This window comes from Eucalyptus grandis, chromosome 5 (assembly GCF_016545825.1).
Source record: "Eucalyptus grandis isolate ANBG69807.140 chromosome 5, ASM1654582v1, whole genome shotgun sequence".
NCBI lineage: Eukaryota > Viridiplantae > Streptophyta > Magnoliopsida > Myrtales > Myrtaceae > Eucalyptus > Eucalyptus grandis.
In genome coordinates, this window is record NC_052616.1 from 48,972,380 (window position 1) to 48,996,437 (window position 24,058).

Sequence of the window (24,058 nt, forward strand, 5' to 3'; positions counted from 1 at the left end):
GTGTTTAAATTGTTGCTATATTTAATTGACGTAAATATTGCATCGCTTCATTTTCAAAAGGGAAGTTATTTTTGAAATAGCTATTTTTTATAAAAAAGCAGTTATTTTGAAAATGCATATTTTTATTTCCTTTGTGATGGTTCGTTTACCCTTCTTTTTAACCGATCGTGCACTGTCGATTCCTCTTCACTTTTCTCTCAAAAACCCTAGAAAGCATCGATCCTCCATTCCCGTTTGTCTTCTTCGTTCAATCCTCAAAAAGTTGTCATCTTTCCTGGGAAAGTCAAGCAAGGAATCTTCCAAAAACTGAGAAAGATGTCATCTTCAAGAAAGTCCTCAAGAATCGCAAAGCGCGACCACGGCGGATGAGTGAGGGGCCTACGCACTTCGATCTTGCAGAAGATGAAGTGACCTGCACAGCAAGCGAGCCCACAACATTCTCAACAGGCGTCATTCTCCTCAACTAGTCCTCGGCGTTGATCATCAACAACGGAAGAAATCATCGAGGATGCACCAGGCGTAAGAGTTCAAAAGCCCGCTTATATTTACCGATTATATCGTGCCCTAAAAGGAATTCCGTACTCCTTTGAAATACATTGATGATTTTCTTAAAGACAAAGGACATGGGAACGAATATATCTTTCTGAAAAAATGGAAAGTTTGGGAATTGCTCGAAAAAGGGGTGGCGGGAGGAGACCCTTGCAAATATCCCAAGTGATCCTCGTTTCAAATAATCTCGTAGATGGGAATGATGATGATAATACGTCAATTTCAACCGAAAATGGGTGTTGCGGTTGAAAATCAAGGAAAAAGGGAGATTTGTTCATATCAAAGGAGCAAAAGGATTCAGTACTCGAAATTGCTTTGAAGCGTGGGGTAATAAAACCCTAGGAGTGTGGATTTTGATTTTCTGGATGCGTGAATGTGAACTTGAGGGAAAAGTTCAGTTATCTTCAACTTGAAAAGTTACTCGCTCGACTCTCTGGAGGCATATGCTGAATTAACTGCATATTTCTATTCAAATCTAAGCTTTTAGATGCGAATAGATTCTCTTCCGACGTTAAAGACCAAGACTATATTGTGGATATGAATATCTTTGGCGGATGTGTTAGAAGTCGAAAGAGGAAGATATCAAACAATCAAAGTTTCCATTGCTCGGGCCACACTTGAACTAGTGAAGGACAGGAGAACAGATGAAAAGATCACCTACTTAAGGATGGGTGCATTCAACATCTTGCTTCACAAGATTGTGATTAATTGCCTCCGACCGAAATCAACTTCCAAGACTGATGTCTCAAGTTCGAGGCCAAGGCTGATGTATGCCATTCTTTTTGGAAAAGGTTTTCTCTCCCTCACACCGTGATGTTTCACATGTATAGAGCAATGATGAAGGACAGAGGTCAACTCCCTTATCCAAGCCTTGTTATGAAGTTATTCAGACATCTGAATATTCAGCCTCCACAAATCTTTTGTGTTCGACCATGCGATCATATGGTGGTAGGTCTGAAAATGGTTACCAAAATGCGTCGGAACCGAGCAAGGAGTTGGAGAAATTCAAGGAGAAGACTCTGCAAAATCTCATCAAATCTCTTCTGCGCTAAAGAAAAGGGAAGGAGCCCATGGTTGCTCCATCCAAGAGAAGAAGAGCTCTCCTCGTTGAGGATGAAGATGATGAGGAAGACATCACCATCTCCGCATGGCTTTGAAGAATTTAAGTCGTCTGTTCCACAGCAAGAATCGGAACAAATGACAAAAGAAGCAGAGGAGAAGGAAGAAGAAAGAATTAGAAGCTGAAAAGAAACGAGAGGAGGAAAGACCTGAAGAAGAAAGAAGAGAAGAAGGAGAACATGCGAGAACACTCTTCTCCACCCGTAGGCATGGAAACGGGGGAGATCGGGAGAAAGGAGTGAAGTCTTCATGTCTGATGCAAGTGAAGGAGTCGGTCGCTCACCAGCGGACCCCCGGAGGATGTTTATGCATCTCGGTTTCCGAGGAAGAAGGTCATGAAGTGTCATCACCAAACCTGCAAGATTATGCTGATCTACCATCGTGCATTTACTCCATCGGATCGAGCCGAAGCAAGTACTCGGACCGATAATGGAGCAGATTTTCGCGAGAATCATGGATATTCTCTTGGAGATGCGAGGTCAGATTTATGCCTTGGGATGCGAAGTTCAAAGCTTGAAGAATGAAGGTCAAGCTTCTTCCTGTTCATTGAATGATAAAATGCAAGCCCTCTATTCGAATCGGGCCTATGCCAAGAGTGAGGAGATTGCACAACTAAAGGAAGACTTTAAGAGGCCGGAAGGCATCGTTCGGTCTATGGAAGATTTCCAGCTTGTCCGCGTTCCCAAGCAATCTTAACTTCATCTCATCCTTTTTAATGATGACAAAAAGGGGGAGAGATGCAAGATTTGATCAAAAACTTTTCATTCATTAAACTTTTTGTTTGTTGGATTGTTTTGTGGTTTGTGGTTTGAACCTGTTTGACTTTGTTTTGTGTCTGGATGAGAACCAACTAGACTTGGACTTGACTACTTCTATTAACCAATATTGATATCTTATGAATGGCTTCATCATATCTTGTAATAACCTATTTTTTGTGGTTGCGGATTCTAGTGTTATTCATTAGCCATTTATCTCATAAGATATGCATATGTGTTTGAGGAATGTTTTGCGGTCAAAAATATCCAAATCTGTAGGAAAGTTTTGTCACCATCAAAAGGGGAGATTGTTGGAGAAATCTTCTTGAAGTGTTTTGAAGTTGACAAAACGTTTCTATCGATCTAGTACGAAGGCTTGCGGACTCGCTATTTAAAGTCGAAGACCTCAGGACAGCCGTACTCAAGACTCAAAGTCTATCCTCATTGACATTCTCTAATCCATTGAAGAAAGGTTATCCAAGCTGTATGTTTCGTTAAGGATTTGACCTTATCAAGCCTGGAGAAGATCTCGTGGCTGGAGAAGACATAACGGAGTCCTTTGATTGATCGAAGATTGACTCGATAATTGAAGATCCGGTGATTGCCTAAGTATTATTGGAAGGTTCGCTTATGGAAACCGAGATCCCGATTGTATGGGCGAACAGGATTGATGGGCTATCAACACGTTCCTTTAATAGCTTGAACAATCTTCCCTAATCGATTCCGTCAACGGGTAGATTGGAGGAATTCCTTTGGTAAGTGCCAACGGGTATGATGGCATAAAGGAGTATATAAGGAAGACTGTCTTAGTTGTTCAAGGTGTGCGCGATAGAAGAATTCCAAAGTCTGAAGCTTCTTTTTGTTTAGACAAATCCCTTGAGCGAACACTTGTATACAAAGAGAGTCTATATTTGTGAGAAACCTTGAGGAGGTGTGGTAGAACATCTACACTGTGAAATCAAGGCAAAGCTGTGCTGTAACTTCTCTTTTGATCATAGTGAAATCCAGCCGGTGGGCTGTCAGTGCGGAAGAGTGGACGTAGGCTTGGAATAAGCCGAACCACTATAAACCCTGTGTTCAATTCTCTCTTCCTCACTCTCTCTACCTCGATCGTATTTCATTTGTTAATTAAGAGAGAATTTCCTTTCTATCATATGCTAAGAATCACTTCCGTATTTCGATAAATTGTTTATGCACCTATTCACCCCCTCTAGGTACTCATACTAGCAATATGATGTGTTGATTTGTATATAGGGGTAGGAAGAGCCCCGCCTAATCCTAGTCACTAGTCTTTTGATGTGTTGATTTGTAATTATTTTTGTAAGATTTATATATACTCCATAAGCATAAACAAAAGAATTGCTTACTGTGATTTATATTTTTAATCTTTTGGTACGTATAAGTTATGAATTTATCTTTTAGTCTTCCCGCCATGAAAATGGCTCATGAAAATCCATCAATGCAAATTGCTCCAGTTAGCCTTATGCGTTTTTGGATATGACCTAACCGTGCACTGACCTTTGACGGCTCATAAAGCCGTCGACTACTTTTTCTTCATGTCCTAGGTACCTTGGGACCGCCGCCAAAGCTTGCTTCGAGACCTTTTAAAATCTCTACATGTCCCTCCCCGAGAAAACATTGGGTACGTGAGACATTCCAGCTTGGCAAACAAGACTGCGCTCGGAGGACGACACGTGTCCTCGTGTCGAGGCGCCATTTTGAAAAAATTTCGGGCGGGCGGCTGAAGGTTTCTTCTTTCTTCCGAGTCTCTTTCTTCGTGCCTAATGCAGGAGGACCTTATCCGTCTCTCTCCCATTCTCCTCTCTCTCCTCTCTGTCTCTCCCCCCCGCCTCCGCTGGTTGCTTCCATCACCTCCCACCCTGACGCCGACGCCAACACCTCCCTCTCATGACGTCCGCTCTGCTCTCTCTCTCCCCCTCCGCGAAGTCGTGCCTCTCTTCCAGCGAAACGACGGAGCTTGCGGCGCCGGCAATGGCGGCGAAGCAGAAGATGGAGACGAAGAAGCAAAGTGCGCACTCGGGGTTCTGGATATGGCTCGTTGCGTCGGTCGCGTTCCGGATCGCCCTCGTCTACCTCCCTAGGAACCTCCGCCTGTCCACCCGCCCCGAGGTCGCCACCCCTCTCACCAGCATTCGCCGCCGTAACGCCGCCTCTCTTCGCTCCGTCGATCGATTCCCAATCCCGATCCCCCGCCCCCTCCTCCCTTGAAATCTTGGAGGTTCATTTTCTTATACAATTTCTGATTTTCTTGTTTGTGCCGCTTGTAGTTGGCAAAGGCTACTGGTTGAAGCAGTGGCGATCTCCTACGCAAGTTCGGCTCCGTTCGATCTCTGGTGTGTCACTGTTTGATGCTTTGATCCCTTCCACGGTTCCATGTATCACGGTTCTCCTTTGCTATTGCTCGTTCTCGGACCTCTCGCTGTCAAAAGATAACTATCGGAGTATAATCGCGATGCATTTTGAATGCTAGGTTGATTGTGAGCTTTGCTGGTTATCTGCTAGAGCTGAACTAGATTTATCCGGCATTATCAAAGTGGAGGCTGTGGCTTGTGCAAAAAGTTGTTTTTCGATTCCAGAAATTGAATTTCTGGTAATTGGTATATGCTGTCATAGTTGAAACTTGGATCCACTTTTAGTCGAATCCAACCATATTTTTTCTGTACATGTGTCAATTCTATCTCCTTTGCATGTGCTTGTGTATATGCATCGTCTTTTGACCCATTATAAAAGGCCTCAGGTAGGGCAAGGTGCTACCTAAGTGCGTGAATCAGTTGGCCATTTGTGTAAGTCTTCATCTGGGCAGGGCATGGCCTTCAATTGGTTGTGCATTTGGATCTCTATTTCCTGATGGCCTGCATCCTTTTCTCCTTCTTCTTTAAATTTGGTTGCTTTAGATTGTAGTGTAATGATAGCATGCTTATATTGGACTTTTTTTCCACTTAGCTTTATGCTGATGGAGATTCACTTGGCCATGTATCTGGCCTTTTTGTCTGGTTGTGATTTATCCATTGATCACAATTTAAATCTGAGATATTTGCCCTGCATACCGTTCTGCATACAGAGAACTTGGCAGTTGTAGTGCTTTAATGTAGTTTTATGCTGTTTACATATATGTTCCCTGGGTAATATCTTTGCCTATGCCATGCAGATTTTGCCACTATTTAGCAAGCATAAGGTGGTACATTTCAATAAGACAGATGCTCGTTTGGCAAACAATGGAATTTCACTAGATCTTCAGAGGCTCAGATGTCGAGTCAATATAAGCATGCTATCATTACACTACAATCTAAAGCAACCAAATTTAAAGGAGGAGGAGAAAAGGATGCAGGCCATCAGGAAACAGAGATGCAAATGCACAACCAATTGAAGGCCATGCCCTGCCCAAATGAAGACTTACACAAATGGCCAACTGATTCACGCACTTAGGTAGCACCTTGCCCTACCTGAGGCCTTTTATAATGGGTCAAAAGACAATGCATATGCACAAGCACAAGCAAAGGAGATAGAGTTGAGACATGTACAGAAAAAACATGGTTGGTTCGACTGAAAGTGGATCCAAGTTTCAACTATGACAGAATATACCAATTACCAGAAATTCAATTTCTGAATCGAAAACAACTTTTCGCACAAGCCAGCTTTGATAATGCCAAATAAATCTAGTTCAGTTCTAGCAAATAACCAGCAAAGCTCACAATCAACCTAGCCTTCAAAATGCATCGACGATTATACTCCGGTAGTTACCTTTTGACAGCGAGAGGTCCGAGAACGTGCAATAGCAAAGGAGTACCGTGATACATGGAACCTGTGGAAGGGATCAAAGCATCAAACAGTGACACACCAGCGATCGAACGGAGCCGAATCTACGTAGGAGACATCGCCTACTGCTTCAACCAGTAGCCTTTGCCAACTGCAGGCGGCACAAACAAGAAAACCAAAAATCGTATCAGAAAATGAACCTCCAAGATTTCAAGGGAGGAGGGGGATCGGGGATCGGGAATCGATCGACGGAGCCAAGAGAGGCGTGTTATGGCGGCGAATGCTGGTGAGAGGGGTGGTGACCTCAAGGCGGGTGGATAGGTGGAGGTTCCTAGGGAAATAGACGAGGGCGAGCTGGAACGCGACCGACACGAGCTGAGCCATATCCATAACCCTGAGTGCGGCTTCTACTTCTTCGTTTCCGTCTTATGCTTCGTCGCCGTCGCCGTGTGCCGTTGAGCTTGTCGTTTCGCTGGAAGAGAGACACGACTTCTCAGGAGGGGGAGAGAGAGAGCAAAGCGGACATTGTGAAAGGGAGGTGTCAGCGTCGGTGTCGGCGTCAGGGTGGGGGCGATGGAAGCAACCAACGGAGGCGGGGGAGAGATAGAGAGGAGAGAGGAGGAGAACGGGAGAGAGACGGACCAGGTCCTCCCGCACGAGGCGTGAAGAAAGAGACTTGGAAGAAAGAAGAAACGCTCAGTCAGTCAGTCAGTCCGAAATTTTTCAAAATGGCGCCTGACACGAGGACACGTGTCGTCCTCCGAGCACCTTCTTGTTTGCCAGGCTGGAACGTCTCACCTACCCAATATTTTCTCCCTTTTCATGCCTGCGCAACACTCCTGATATCCTCTCAATTCTCTCTCACACCAATTGAAATTCCAGCAAGAAACTCACGTAGATTTGACAATTTAACTCGCCCATGGATAACAATCAAGGAGGCCGTCAAGCAACCGCCAACAAACCTGGGATCGAGGTCATGAAACAGATGTTATTGCCTTCCATGTCGGAAGATATGAAGGGAGTGCCGAAATTGTTGAAAGAATCAGCAGGCGAAAGCAGCTGCTGCATCTTCAGAGTCCCTGAGGCAGTTGCCGGAGTAAATGCCGCAGCGTGCTGGCCTTGCACCGTCTCTTTTGGTCCGTACCACCATGGGAAACCGGCGTTGCAGATGCTTGAGGAGCACAAGTGGAGATACCTCCCTGCTATGCTGGACCGAATCCATCCGCATGGCATCGGGCTCGAGGATCTCATCGGTGTGGTGGGGCCCAAAGAGGAAATGATCCGGCATTGCTACTCAGAGAGCACCGACATGTTCAGCGGACCTGATTTCGTGAAAATGATGGTTCTCGATGGATGCTTCATCATCGAGCTCCTCCTTCGATGGGTAAGATCTGAACTGTCTGAACCCGACTACCGCCTACGCAAAGATCCATTTTATGCTCCTGTGCACGAACTTCTAGGATCCGAACAGGATGATCCCCTATTAAGAAATTCGTACTTGTTCACTTCTCTTGTGCGGGACCTTCTACGGCTTGAGAACCAGGTCCCGTACTTTGTTCTGGAGGATTTGTTTGCAATCACGAATGTTTCGAAAGTAAAATTTACCTTGGTCGATCTTGCCTTCCGTGTCTTCAGTTGCTATCTGAAAGAACCTTACAGTGGCTGGAAAAGACAGGGCGACGTAAAAGGAATGCATTTGCTCGATTCATTTCGACTGAGCTTAATTCCTCAGGGTCGACAAAATAAGAGAAAGTCTCCTAATTCGATCCGATCCTTTACAACTCTTTTACATCTATCAAGTCAACTTCAATTACTGTCGACGGGGATTTAGATTTAGGCGGAATCGTGGAGCCTGCACTTAATGGAGGTCAAATTTGACGTCCAAAGCCAAGTCTTTTCAATTCCGGAACTTAGAATTGATGACACTGTCAATTGCATCCTCCTCAATATGGTTGCTTTTGAACAATGTCATAGCTATTGCGACAAGCATGTAACTGCCTATGCCATGTTCATGGGACGCCTCATTCAAACAAAGATGATGTAAAATTTTGTGTGACGAAGTCATTCTTCAGAATCACAGTGTGAGCGATGTTGCCCAACTCTTCCGTGATGTCTGCAAGGATGCTTCTTGTGATAGCCAGGCGGACTATCTAGAAGAGATTGGAATCAAAAAATGGTATACCCCATATCGTATGTGGAAAGCACTCGTGAAAGAAGTATATTTTTCCAATCCAGAGGTGTCTATTTCGGTGGTAACTCTTCTAGTGACGCTTACAGGCGTGATTCAAACGGTGTATGCTCTGTTGCAATACTATCAGCCCAAGTAGCAGGCAACATCTAGAAGCTACATCTTCTGTATTAATTCCATTACATGTATTGACTCTGCTTTCAGTGAATCTTTTGAGTTGCTGATACTTTCCTCGTGGCCACATCAATCTTGAATAAGCGATCAAACGGATATTCATCACTAAAGTGGTGATCACTAGGGGAGAGCAAGATTGCTGATCTACTAGCCCCGGCCAGTTCAAAACTGTGCAATTTTTTCCTGAAATTTTCAAATTTAGGAAGTTTAATTGATTAAACCACGCTCTGAAACTATCAAAACCAAAGTAACATAACCAAAAAGCAAAAAAAAGTGAACTGGTGCAACATTGTCTTCATTTTACTAGCCATGCCAGATACTTTGTCTAACAAATACCTGCACTTTTCCGCCCATAAAAAGCACAATTGGTGCGTTTGTTTGTGTTTACGTTCAAAAAGTGATCTAGGAATGAAATAGAAAAAACTATTTATGTTCTAGGGAATAATTTTTTACCATAAAGGTAAACTTGTTCCGGGAATAAAGAAATAATAGAAACATGTTTGGTAAATTTGTGTACTTTTTTTTTTTTTAATTTCTTTTAATTTTTAATTTTTAATTTTTTCCTTTTTTTTTCTTCTTTTGGCGGCGACCTCACCCAACCACGGCAAGGCTAACCAGCCCCGGTGAGGCCGAGCTCATCCAGCCACCGGTTGCTCGCGGTGGTCTGGCGACGCCGAGCCTGGCTTGGGGCCGGCGATGCTCGGCCTCGCTAGGGGCCGACAACGCCTTCGGCGAGGTCGGCCTCGATGGCCGGTCACCGGCCATGGCCGAGCTGGCGACCGGCCAAATAAAAAGAAGAAGAAAAGAAGAAGGAAAAAAAAAGAGAAGAAAAGAAAGAAGAGAGAAAATTTGTTCTTAAAAATTGTTTTAGAAACATTAAACAAGTTTTTTTTTTTTTTTTTTTGTTCCAATTTTGTTCCACGGAACAAAAAAACAAATTTGGAATAAAAACGCAAACAAACGCGTTTCTTTTTTTTGTTCTCGGGAACAAAAAAAAGAAAAAAGAAAATCTGTTCTTAAAAAGAAAAAAAAGAACACAACCATATAGGCCCTATGTATCAAAGAATTGAGAATACTCCAGGACCAATGAAGCAGCTAATGTATTTATCTCTATCATGGTCAACCTATTCTCGAGTTGTCTTTTCCAAATATAAGAGTTATCACAACGTAGAACTTGTTCTCCAGTTGACTACCCTCGTAACATAGGCCGAACTCCAAAGTGAACTCACGAAATTCCCTTTGCGGCCTGCATAAGCGGAATGTTTGCATAAGTGACCACTGAAAATTTGGCGAAATATCAAGGTACGCGTGCATCAAAATCTGGGTATTAGGAAAGAAAACCATAATTGGAGCATGGTGGCACGTTATGTACCTTAGACTGGCGTAAATAGACGGGCGCCTTGTAACGCCCAATAGAAGCCATGCTTCCCAAATGCCTGTACACAAATGGGTCTCCTAGAGGTATGTCTTTCAAGCAAAATGCTTTCCCTCCATTTTGCTTCTCCATCCTATGAAACAGCTCCTCCAAGAATTTTCCTTCCCTTTCCGCGACCTGTTTCAGAAAATTAGCATTCATATTTTTTTTTCCAATTAAAGAAGAAAACTGAGCCTTTATGCAATGGGCAAAATTGATAGTGAATGGCCACTTCCAAGTTCAAATGGAAGTATGCGTGCTACATCTTGTACAGAGTAGGACAAGAAAATAAAGTTCGAGATTTTTGCCTGAGAAGTAAAGAGTGGAGATCAAACCAAAAACAACAGCGAGAAATCTTCAAAGGAATCAGACTAGTTGACTGGAGCTAAGCTAAAGCACCGGCCTCTCCATCTGTTCGAGAAAACTTGATCACACATCGTTTGACTATGAGATCTATATGCTCTTTATATAAGCTTTTGGATTGGATTAGCTAACACACTCCAATATGAAATAGTTGAGAGGACAAATCATCCACATGGAAGATGGTCAAATGCTAAAATGAGCTTATCATGAAGTTGTTGATTTAAGGGACAAAGGGAGTAAAGAGATCTTCTCTCCTCACGTTTCACCCGCGGATTAGGAAGATTAAGCGACTTGACAAACTCTGAAGGTTTAACACCGGCGGACCAGATTAGGAGACCGTTTGGAACATCTGTCCCATCATTCAGCACGGTTTTCTCCATATGCACCTCTTTCACCGGGCCTTTTTAAAGACGAATTCCAGACTAGCATTGCGAGCATTAAATCATCACCACAATGAACTGCTAGAAAAGATGATGGTAACTTGAGAAAGAAAACCAACTTATCCTTCTTAAGATCATTAATCATTGAGAAATTGTAAGTGAAAATAGTGAGCATCTACTTCTATTTCTGAAACTTTGTAAGGTTGCTCTGTTAAGTGCAATTCATAAGGTTGAAGAGTTAAGATAGCTGGATTTTCAGAGAACATGAGGTTCAACAGAAGCTTCTTCCCGATTTCTTTGTCATGATTCACCTCACGAAGCAAGTAGGTGTGTTCCTTGAGACCCTTTAGACTGAAAGTCAAGGGCTCGGTTCTGGCTGCGATGACCAGCTTGTTTGTATGCAACTTTAAACAGGTAAGGATCTTAAGGCAGTCCGCCATTGGCAACTACTTTACACCTGGTCGATGAGGAACAGGATCTAGCAAAATAGAAAATCATGAAGGAAAAACATGGCGGATCTGCAACAACTAGTGCTATTTGACATTTCTTACCGGTGCATCTCCAGTTTCATCTTGTTTAAGAAATTAAATTTTACCCTATCTCATTATATAGTATGCACCTAAAACACTTTTCAGCATGTCTGACACCTGGGATAATGCGTGTCGATATTTGTTAGTATATTTGATTTGCCAGGTAACTGCCGATGGAACTTTTATAGCTGGCAACATCGACGGAAATGCAAAAGTATGGACGGTGCATGTCAATGATCTTTTATACAGCATATAATAAATTTCTGATGTTTGTCAATTGCTAATCAAAGAACATGGAGGAAAATTCCATCTACACATCCCGAATAATCAAGCAATACATGCTAAATGAAACTGACTACATCCTTCCAGGGAAAAAGTATAATGAACATACAATAGCCAGATATTCGACTTACTTCATGCTTGCCAGCGTCAATTCCAGTGCAGGAAGCCAAGTAGAAGAACGAATTGGGAGTTGCCACGAGCAGGCTGTATCCGGCTAATGGCTCAGCAGCTGATTGGAACTCCATGGCTCGATGGAAGAAGGGGAGTGAAAACCATGTGATTTCAGGGAGAAATCCACACGATATCAATACACATTCACATCAAACCCTTTCATAAACCAGCAAGCCGCCTAACCCGTCCCAAGAACGACCTTCCTCGGTTTTCCTCCAGGCTTAGTTGGTTGGAGACCTGGATAGCTGAAGTTCTCATACGATGAGAAAATTTCTTCTGATTTTCCATAAGCAAATAAAATATGGAAAAAAGCCCATATTTCTTGGAGGAAAGGCGTCGATTGTAATTGACTAATTCAAATTGATGATTTCATCAATCTCATTTGACTGCCAATCTCACAAGCGTGAGCATAATAAGCATGGAGTTTTCTTGGTATGCCATGACCGAGAACAATGAAAAGAGAATGTCAACATAGGCAAATGGTTTCCTCTAAACAATAAAATCTGTAAATATACATGGCGAAATTCCTCTCTTCACGAGTCAATCGTAGAAATGAAGTTCATTTCAACTTCTCTGTCACGGGATGAACACCCGAAGATAAGCAGAACAAAAGGAAGAACAGAGTTTTTTTCCCCCAGAAATTCTATTAATTCCTCCAGGTAGATCACATCAAGGGTCATTAGGTGAATACAGTTCAAGAGCATGCCAATCACACGAGGAATATGTAATAGACAAACTACAAAGAGGTAAAATAAACCAACTGCAGATCTAACCAAGAAGCTCTGTTAAGAAAAACCAAAAATCATTTAATACCAGTGCCTTAACAATACGAATACGGCAACCAATCAAAGAATAAGAACAAGAACATGTTTACATGTAGACCTACTGAAAAAATGAAGCAAGAAGAAAGGACGTGGAAGCAAGCCTCCAGGATGTAACGAAGCGAACCACCGGTGAGAAACATGTTGATATGTCTTTTTGCCACTGTTGGAATCCGATGCGTCTCCAAATGTTGTAGAAAGGAGGAGATGGTCCATCAACTCAATCAAATGGAGGGCATTTCTTAAAAAAGATCGTTAATGACCTCTTTAAATTGGAAAAAAAAAAGATGCAGATATTTACAAAAGAGAACAAAGACTAAATGAGTAAGTTTGAATAGGTGTGATCTATTTCAGGATGGGCAGTTCCCACTCTGGAGCTGAAATGGCCCACTAAAAACCAGTTCCAATTAAAACCAGGAACTGCCTGTTAGTTCCATAGACCCAGCTAGGAATCAGAACGTTGGTTCGATCCAGTTTTCGGGTGGGTCCATGGCTAGAGGCGACTGAAAGCGAGAGCAACAAAGGGAGCAACAACACTAGAGGCAATCTAGAGCAAGAGTGAGAGACAGAGAGGGGATTGATGAGGCTAGAGGCCACCAAGAGAGAGATAGGGAGGCGAGGCCGTGAGATAAGTGAGATGAGAAATGGAGAGAAAGCTGGAACTCTTATTTGAAAGGTTAAAACTTAAAAAATTATTATATATGTATATATCAATTCAAGTGAGTGGGAGGGTGGTTCCACAGTGATGCAAGCCTAGGGGAGGCTTTCTCAAGCAGTAGGATTGGGAGAGTGACTCGCACACAGAAACAGGACGACAGGAATTTCAACACTGCGCGAGCTCAGGAGAACAGTTGTATCTTTGTCGATACAGATCGGATCGACCTGATTCCAAAGCCAAATGAACAAAGACTTCTGGATCTACAATTTCTATGTTTTGGGTTTTCTGAAATAAACACTGTAGGATAGTCGAAATTGGGTTGGAAATAACGAATAGAATATGAAAAGATAGAAACTCCGTTGGTTGCTCTTCTAGGCCTCCAAGGAAGTTGAGGGCACCGATTCTTCTAGATCGATGACTGCAATTCTTTAAGGATGCAGATTTCAAAAGCTCCGACTCACGGAGTGAAACTCTTCTAGGTTTTCAAGGATATGAACTCTACAAGGTTCAAGATACTTGCTTCAAAGCAAAGTTTTTTTATTTGTCAAAAGTCGTCTGTCTTCTACAAGAAACTGGGCTTATATCATCAAAGAAATAAAGATAGAGCATTGAAACTAGGAGAAATAAAGGATCATTGAAACTAGGAGATATAGTAAAGAGCATGGAAACTATAAACTAGTAAAAGCGTCACGCGAGCTTCTAAGGTGTCTTTCAAGCTTCCGGGATGAACTCAAGATGTCGATACAGCTTCTCGATTTCGTCGAGCTTGAATGCGGGCCGATCTTTTTGGTCGAGAGAGCTAGTCTTTAATGTGAGCTGCATCACATAGCTAAAATCGAGAAACGGATCAGTACTCATTGATTTCAGTAAATTAGAACTAGAACCGGATTGATTCCTATAGGAATTGCCGATTCTAGACAGTCCCCTAGTTTTTTTTTAACACATCCCTAAGTAAAAATGTATATATAATGGTTATTTGATTTTCAACAATTTTTTTTTATCATTCTTTTTGAATGACTAATTTTCTAATATGTTAACTGGGATTATATTTCCAGTTTGTCCCACTCTAATCTGAGATGCCCCCTTACAAATACAGAGGTGCTCTCAACATTGGGTTCCAGTTATCCAACACGGTTGGAATCCTGGTTGCTAATGTCCTCAACTACTTCGCGAAGATCAAGGGCGGTTGGGGTGGTGCCTGAGCCTTGGCCATTCGTGGCCCCCGCCCTCATTGTCACCATCAGGTCCTTCGTCCTCCCCGATACCCCAAACTTGATGATTGAGCAGGGCAAGCGCGAAGCAGCCAAGGCGGAGCTGAAGCGTATCGGCGGCGTTGAGAACGTCAATGGGGAGTTGGACGACCTGATAACGGCGAGTGAGGAGTCGAAGCGAGTGGAGCACCCTTGGATGAACCTCTTGCAGAGGAAGTACAGGCCTCACCTCAGCATGGCAACACTGATTCCCTTCTTCCAGCAGCTCACCGGCCGATCAACGTGATCATGTTCTACGCCCGTCTTGTTCAACACCCTGGGGTTCGCGAACAACGCCTCACTCATGTCCGCCGTGATCACGGGCTCATCAATGGCGGCGCCACGTGGGTCTCGATCTACGCGGTTGATTAAGCGGGTAGGTGAATCCGTTTCTAGAGGGTGGAGCTCAAAGGCTGATCTGCCAGGTACTTGATCTTATGACTTTTGCTACGACCAGATTATTTTGCAATCACTTTGTTTAGTGCATCAGACATATGGTTAAATGTCATAACAAGCAATTTTTTAGTAGTCACTCAATTCCTAGACATTATTAAGTAATCCTATCACATATACTTAAATGAATTTTAATTATTAGATACGATGAGAACATCGTTTCCAATGGTTCATTCATATTCAAAATTATTTATATATTCTATTCATGTTTATAATTTCTTTTGTATATTTGACACTATATTCGGTCCTTATCATCATGATACATCCCTGAAAATTGAGCATATAGATGCGCAATTATACTATTCATGTTCAGATTGTTGTAGCATCGGCGATTGGTGCGAAATTCGAGGTGGACGGGAATCCAGGCGAGTTGCTCAAGTGGTACGCGGGCATCGTGGTGGCCTTCATCTGCACCTACGTGGCCGCGTTCGCCTGATCATGGGAGCCGCTCGGGTGGCTCGTGCTGAGCGAGATCTTCCCCCTGGAGATCCGGTCGGCCGCCCAGAGCATCTCGGTCAACATGGTCTTCACGTTCATGGTGGCTCGGGTCTTCCTCAACATGCTCTGCCAATTGAAGTTCGGGCTGTTCCTGTTCTTCGCCTTCTTCGTGCTTGCCATGTCCATATTCAACTGCTCCTTGCCCAAGACGAAAGACATCCCGATCGAAGAGATGGGCATGATGTGGAAGAAGCACTGGTACTGGTCTAGATTCGTTAGTGACAAGAATGTTACTAAAGGAGGGATCGAGATGGGTTACGGCAGATAGAACTCGAAACTTATTCTGTCGTTTCTAAAGGAGGGATCGGGATTGAGATGAGCAACCATAGGAGGGAACCCGCAATATGTGTGAGTGAAGAATTTTGCAAGATATGGACAATATTTTCCTTTGTTTCCAGTTTGTCGTGGCGAATTATTTTTCTGTGTTTAATTCATCACAACAAATTAGTGAAGTTGCAATAGCGATACGGTTCGTCACTTAACCAAACAAAATTGATTTACTATGATTGATGAACAAATTGCAATTTTCAAACTTGCATCTAATAGTTTTTATAAGTATTGAATGAGCTCATATAGTCCTTGATTTGACCCTATGTAAGGAGATCTTGTGCCATTGCAAACGTTTTCTACAGATTTCTCACTACTTGTGCTTGTCATTTGGTACAAATTCTATCGATAAACCGAATCGATTTGCTATTGCACAACTGAAAAAAAAAAAAGGAGGTTTATGGAGCTAATCTTCAAAGCTCATCAGAATCTAGACACAAGTTTAAATAGGTCTTCAACTTGTTTTGACACCTTTACTGTTTACATAGGACGAGTTCAACCGAAGTTGACCTCATTCGATGGTAGAGATTTCACAAATACCACACGAATCAAGTTTATGCCATAAGTTTTTGGGAATCAATAGGGGTCAGGCCATGCATGATTGCATCACCATGGAGCCAAAATACTTTTGCCAGCTTCAAGTTCTTTTAGGAAATATACTGGGATATCGGCAGAGAATGCAATTTATATCTTTATGGCTTCTCATTTAGCCTCCCGATGATCGCAGCATTCAACCACATTCAAACTTTCTCGGCTCTTTGCACTCAAGCTAGACTTAGCAATTCGCCTCAAGCATTCCTCTTGGTAACTCTTCTTCAGAATGCTTCGGGCTTGCCTAATCTTGTTGGAAATAAGAGTGGATATAATGCAGGTAATTTGTGGTTTAACTTAGGTTGTGACTGAAAATGCAATGAAATTCGGCTAAGAATGACTTGCTGCATTCTCAGAATATTCCTTCCGTTGATGACCTTCAGAGGCAAGTCAGACAAACGGCAAAACATAGATCTGAAGGCTGTGTTGAGTTGAAGTAACTTCTAGAATTCACCGGCAACATTGCATTGCTTGGGGTTTCTCTTGATGATTTAAGTTGGAAGTCTGTTGCTAGGTCAGTATCAAGCAAGTCTTTTTTTTTTTCAGGAAAAGGTGACCGGCTCCGCACCACCCACGACTAACGATCCAAGATTGGTGAGCATGTTGCCAAAGCCTCATCAAGATGTTGGCAACTAGAAAGTCTCTCCATATGAGATATACCATAGCTAGGCAATGCAACAAGAGTTGTTCGGAGAACCAAGCAATAAAGTCGTTAGTTGGGGCATTAGTATGAATTGTTGTACGTTGGCTAAACCCATTGGTTGCAGTAACGTGGGCTTCTTGTCGGCATTAGCGTGAATTCTTGTCTTTTGTCTGATGGCTGAGCCCATTTGCTTGTGATGATTTCATAACCTATCCAGAAAAGAGGAAAAAAGTACTAGCACATGATATTATGTTTACCATTTGATGGCATTGGGTCGAATCGATCAAGAATTTTCTCTATGTTTTTCCTAAACAGAACATACAGCCTCTCCCTATAGATGTTTTTTTTTTTTTTTGGTAACTTAAGGAAGTCCGCACGGCCGGCAGCCGGAGGTAAACCACTGGGGGCGACACGTGTTAGCCACTACACACGTGTCACCGGGTAAGTCGCCAAAAGACTCAAAGCTAGCCTTCCTGCAACTTGCGTTGCAAGAGCTTCGAACACTAAACCTCCTTGATGGAAGTCTAGCGCCTACCTAGCTGAGCCATCACGGTAGGTGGTCTCCCTGTAGATGTTTCATATTGTTTGCTATCAAAAATTTGTTACCTTAACCCTCAAGATGAGAGTCACTCATGGCCATTCTTGTAGATGTTTCATATCGTTTGCTATAAAAAATTTGTTACCCTAACCCTCAAGATGAGAGTCACTCATGGCCATTCTACATAGCATATCCCAAGATGGGGCGTCAAGTCAAGCAAGCATAACAAAGAATATAATCCATCCGTCCTTGTTCTTGAAGCTATCCCTCGCATCACCGACAAAACTATCTCGCTAGCTGTATGGCTGCCCGAGCTGCCATGTCTAGGTCGTCGGAACACTATCCTCCTTTATCGGTGGGATAGACCATTGTCGTGTGATACGAGTTTGATTAATGGAATGAACCATTGACATGAAATACAACGAGTTCAATTATTGAATTGAACTAGTGATATTGTTTTGATATTATGGACAAACAGGAAATTATGCTATTGATATAGCCAGTTTGAAATATTACATAATTCATTTTATTCTTCCAATTTGTTATATGTTGGATTGACATAAATGAGTCATGTCATTGAGTTCTAAATATGTAAAGTGGAGGCTCGATCTGCTTATAAGATATGTACTATTCACTAAGCTTTGGTTGCTCACTTCTCTTTCCCAATCTTTTTAGGTTTCTTACTTAGTGGCCATTAGAGTGAGAGCATTGGGCTTTTAGAGTTGGAATGTGGTGGTTCGAGGTTATGCCTTTCGAGTGTAAGGACGGCTGTGTCATCTCCATCCCTTTAGGATTCGGGGTGTGACCCTAGTATTGTCACTTTAGGCTCTTATTTAAAATAATATTCACTTTAGAACCTTATTTTAGAAACTGAAGGGACTTCAAGCCCTCATTTAAAATAGGATCAACTTCAAGTCCTTAATTGAGAAGATAAACGTACTTCATACCCTTATTTTAGAAACTTTTAACGATCTTTTTTTTTCCTCTTTTTTTTTTCCCTTCCTTGTTCCTCCTTCCTCTAGCCGGTAGTAGTGAGCACTGGCGAGGCTCATCCCCACTAGCCACTATTGTGGGTGAGCCTCACTTAGTGATGGTGAGGCCCTGTTAGATTTGGCGAGGCCATAACTTGCTCATGGTTGGCGAGGCTTGCTCATGCTAGAGACTGCATGAGGTCACACCCTTCAACCCCACGAGCTTTGGTGAGGCACGACCTCATCAGATTTGGTGAGGTGAGGCATCATTCATGGCTAGTGAGGCTTGACTCTCACTAGATTGGCGAGCGCGAGTGTCGCCTAGCCATTGGCAACCTTGGCCAGAGGTTGCATAGTGGCAACCGGCTAAAGGAAGGAGGATGAAGTGAAGAAAAAGAAAGAAAAAAAAAAAAATTAATAAAAATAAGATAAAAACAAAATATTATATGTTAGCATCCACTAAACAATTAGCCAAAATTAGGTGAATGGACTAAATTGACACAATTGTAAAAATTTTAGGATTAAGTTAATAAAAATAAAAAAAGGTTTATGACTGAATTGGAAAAATTACAATAGGTTTAAAATTGTTTTTGTAATTTTTTTCTGGAATTTTCCCAACCTGAGTGGATAAGCTCTAGGCCTGCAATTGAAGAGAAAAGCTGCAACGGTGGCCAATATTCCTCTGCCCATTTAATTTCCAACCTATTTTCTTTTTCTCCCTTTTTTCCTTTCTTATTATGGAATATCAAATGGCAGGTGAATTACCAAAAGTTCTAATCGTGTTGAACTTTGTGCTAATAATCTACACCTTTCAATTTGGCCAATTAAATCCTAACTCTTTTATTTTTTTTACCAAAAATATAAAAACCTAACACCTTTAATGATTTGCCAAAGTATGGATGTTGACCATCCTACGTGGCATGACCGATGCCGACGTGGCTAATTATATAATTTTTAAATAATTTATCTAATTTTTTCTACTTCTTTTCCCTTTTTGTGTCATTCGCCGACCATCAGGTGGTGAGAGTTGACCTCGCTTGGCGAGGTTCGGCCTCAACAAATTTTGCAAGACTGGTCCATGCCCAAGAGGCCTAATGAGGGTTGGCTTGGCCAAATCGCGAAGGGTCCTCGCGGCTCTCACCCTCCCCTTACCAGCACTTGCTCTCACCCATGCCAAGCTCAGAAAGGGAAGGGAACAAAATGAAAACAAAAAAAAGAAAAAAAAAAGAAAGGAAAATAAAATTTTAAAATATTATTGATAAATCATAAAAAATTATTCATGTCAGTGCTAATCGTGTCACCTAGGATGTCCAGCGTCCAGCTTCAATGATTTATTACCAAAATTAGCCGGATAGACCGCATTGGCAAATTATCTAACGGTTTAAAACTTGGTCAAATTAAAAATTTAGTACTAAATTGATAAAAGTTCAATAAATTTAAGAATTTATTGGTAATTTTCGCTCAGACTGTGCCATGGACGCAAAGCCAAAGCGTTGCAACTCGCAAGCTTGGGAGAGAGGTAATTGCTTGGGATTCTGACTGGGTCAATGTAAGCTCCTCGGACTAGTTAAATTCTAGTTGGTTCACGCCAAAACGGGGGGTTCTCGAGAAATTCCTTAATTATTGTCCAACTGGAACAATTTCCATTAAAAATGTCATCTCATCCTCAAATCTTGTTTCCGCATTCTCTTATGAGATATATATATATATATATATATATATATATTATATATATATTTTCTTTCTCAATTTTGTTATTATTTTGGATCTTCTCCGGTTCAGATAAAGTCATTCACATAATTACATGGCGGAAGAAATTGTATATGTCAAGAAAATCAGCCTGAAGCATTTTTCTATAGTGAAATTCATTAGATAAATTAAGATTGGGTTATTGATTACTCGTCATTTTCTTTTATTTGAATGAGCTGGTCAAATTGGAGATTAATTAACTTTGTTTTGTGCTTGCTTTTCTTCATCTTCATGCAAGGAATACGAATTTCATTTTCCAACAAAAGGAGCAAGGCAAGAATAAAGAATAAACAGGAAGAAACCCAAGGAAATGCATTTGGAAGTGCATTGGCTACAATAAAACTTCTCGGGATTGTCTATTTCTAGCATCAAGATAAGAATAATTCGGGGGAGAGAACCCGGATTTCATTTTCCAACAAAAGGAGCAAGGCAAGAATAAAGAGAGAAAAGGAAGAAACAAAGGAAAATGCACTCAGATTGGGTACAGTAAAACTTCTAAAGCTTGTCTATTTCTGACACCAAGATAAGAATAATGCAGAAGAGAGAATTATGTAAATTTTATATAATACTATATTATCATGTAGAGTGAGTGGCATTATTTATAAGCATTATGAAATGACTATATTAGATAATAATATTTAATGATATCAATTATAATTAATCAAAAATATGGGAAGATATTTTTATAATCTGAAAAGATATGCAGAATCGAGAGTTATGGAAAATCTCCTATATATATAACATCCTCAAATTCCAAGTGACGCAAAAGCAGTCACTTGTGGATTGGAGAAAAGATCTTAAAAAAACACTCGGGTCAATGATGCTTGTTGAGGCCGACCAAGCTCGGGCGTCTAGTCCATCGAGTAAGGCAACAGTTCTCTTTAGGCACAACAACTGGTTTCGGCCTGCCATGGCCTCGTTAGGAGAGCGGCATCAGCTCCCGACCAGTTTGTGCACGGGAGGCCTACCCCGTCTTCAGAGCTCCTAAGTGATATAATCCTTCTATCCTAGAACTCCTAGCACCAACCATCCTGACGCCACTCCCACGGACCAGTTGTGTTTTACCTTTCTGCCTCATACTCTTCACCAGATAACCCCAAGCGCCACTCACAAGTGTCACGAGTACGTGAGGATTCACGGACCGTGACATTCTCCCCCACTCAATTCGCAACGCCCTCGTTACGATCTCTGCTCTGTCGCTTCCTTGCGTAAGTTAACCATTGATGTGCCACTTTTGGGAATTCACATCGAACGGTCACGCTCGCCCAACAAAACAGGTCTTGTTCCATTGGTGGCCTCTTTTGATCTCAGCCGCTCGGCCCTTCAGTCACCTACGCTTTTTGGCAAGTGTGGCATTTTTCGCCAACCGCATCTTTTGGCAGCACCCTTTTAGCCTAACCAGCATCTTGACCCCAGCAGACCAATGGAGGTTATTTTCTTGTTGAAAACGTGATAGTAGACCTCTTCTTCGAATTCACCGATCGATCCAAGAACGTTATCCCCATTCAGCAAGGGTTCGGTTCTTCTCTAACTCGCATTCCGCTCGATGAGAAGCCGACTCGTCCTAGCACCCATCCACCAGGACTTATCTGCTTGACCCGCACTTGAGCAAGGAGTTCGATTCTCTGACTTGCTCACTCGCTTACTAGAGGGATTCCTGCTCTGATACCACTTGTCACGGGCCGATCGATTGGGATCGTGACCGCGTGGCGACTCGGGCACTTTAGGATCGGAATGGATCACCAAAACACCTGAGCCAAGCCTTACACAGTCGAACGCTCACTCGCTCGCCTTACCCAGATCGTAGAGAGAGAAAGGATCTAGAGAGAAGAGCTCTGGAAAGAAGACTTGCTTTGTATTGCGGAAGTAGTTGATGATTACAAATGAAGGAGGACACCCCTTTTATAGTTGAGGGCCTCGGATTACATCCATTGATCTAGAATTATATCGGCGGATGAGATCGCACCGCCTCAACTACCGACATAATGTCAACTACCATCTACTAACATAAATGAAAAGAACAGACTCTCGTAATATAACTCAATGACGGTATCGCCCGCCCTTGCAATGTTCGGGGAGAAGGCTCGGTGGGAATCCGAGCGACAGCAGGAGGACCACGGGCGAGTTGGGGTCAACTCTGGGGAACCTCACGGGTCGTCCATCTTTAGGCCCGTGACATTCTCCCCCACTCATTCGAGCGACGTCCTCGTTGCTCTCAGCTTGGCGGGCAGCCTTGCGGGCTTTGGCACGATCTCTCTTGTGCTTGTTTCTCTTCGCTCGGACGCTCACTAACGAGGGACCGCATCCTTCTATGATGAAGTCGGACTTGGTGCGCGGCTCGGTCTTTGGCTTGGACGGCGCACGCGGTGCGCACTCAACCTCGGGGAAGAGCGCTTGGATGGGCATGTCATGAGTCGGAGTAGGATCCAACTCGACCTTCGGTTTTACCTCGGACAGCTTGTTGATGCGCATGACGGCCTTCAAGCTCTTGTCAAGGCGTCGGATCGACGCGATGGTCTTGGTGTCGACCACCCCTTTGATCATGGGGATCATCGACAGGCACTTTTGATCGAGGATCATCATACACTTCGTCCTCATGTCGATCATGGCTCCCACACTCTTGAAGAATTGCATGCCAAGTATGAGATCATAATCGTCAAGAGGGATTACCTCGAATCGCCCTTCCATCCGCCAATCTTGACGTCCACGTCGGGTGTTGCTCCAACGCCATGGAAGTCGCCCGAATTGATGGGCTTGTACGACTTCCCGGATGGTTCCACGTGAAGTCCCAACACCTTTGCAACCTCGGTCGACATGAACATGTTGGATGCGCTGGTGTTGACCAAAGCGTAAAGCGTTCGGCTGCCCACTTCGACCTCTACAAAGAACATGTCGATGTTTGGAGCGAATCCCTCTTCTTTGGTCGGCGATCGGGCTTGGACTGAGTTGATCTTCCTCACAGCTCCAATCCGGATCTGCCGCTTGTCTTCTTTGGGCTCCTCCTTCTCTTCCTCAATGGCAAGGAGGGCGTTGATTCGACCCTTCTTCGGGCACTTTTGGTCTAGTGCGGACCTTTGCAAATAAAGCAAGGAGAGGGCGGAGGTTGATCGAACTTACTCGCGTAGTCGATCGGTGGTCGACCTCTTTGGAAGAACGGCTTAGAAGTCCCTTCTCCCCATGTTTTGGCTCGGCCGCCTTGATCATGCGCACCTCGGGGAGTGCTTCTCGTGTCGTCTTTGGGTCGATCTGATCTCCAATCTCTTGCTCGGTTGTTCCTCGGCTCAACCTTGGTGAGGTCGACGAGAGACTCGGCCACGCTCAGCGCACGAGCTAGGCTACTCACGTCCCGCCGCTTCAACTCGAGCTGTGCCCATGGCTTGAGTCCATCCATGAACGCTCCGAGAGCCTCCTCTTTGCTCAGGTTGCGAATCTGGAGTTTGAGTTCCATGAACTCTTTCACGTATTCTTGGATCGCACCTCTTTGCTCGAGGCGATGGAGCATGCTTCGAGCTTCTTGTTGAGCGAACTCGGGCAAGAAATAGTCGTGGAATTCCCTCATGAATTCATCCCACGTGTTCACGGGATCAGCGCCGCATCGAATCTCATCGCACCTATTGTGCCACCACAGCATTGCCGTATCAGATAGGAACAAGGAAGCGGTTCATACCTTGGTCGACTCATCTCGGATGTTGACGACGCCGAAGTATTGTTCCATGCTCCATATGAAGTTGTCCACCTCTTGGGCGGACTAGTTGCCTTTGAACTCCTTTGGCTTGGGCACCTCGATCTTGGGCACCGCTTGAGTAGGCACCGCATCGTTCGTGATGCTCAGCTTGCATAGGGCGAGCTCAGTCTTG

General features: G+C 43.2%; 2 pseudogenes; one reads left to right on the plus strand and one right to left on the minus strand.

Annotated features, from left to right (window-relative positions):
* Positions 1–9,681: 9,681 nt before the first annotated feature.
* LOC104447268 lies at positions 9,682–12,960 on the minus strand (annotated as a pseudogene).
* A 956-nt stretch (positions 12,961–13,916) lies between these two features.
* On the plus strand, positions 13,917–15,650 carry LOC120293978 (annotated as a pseudogene).
* The last annotated feature ends 8,408 nt before the right edge of the window (positions 15,651–24,058 follow it).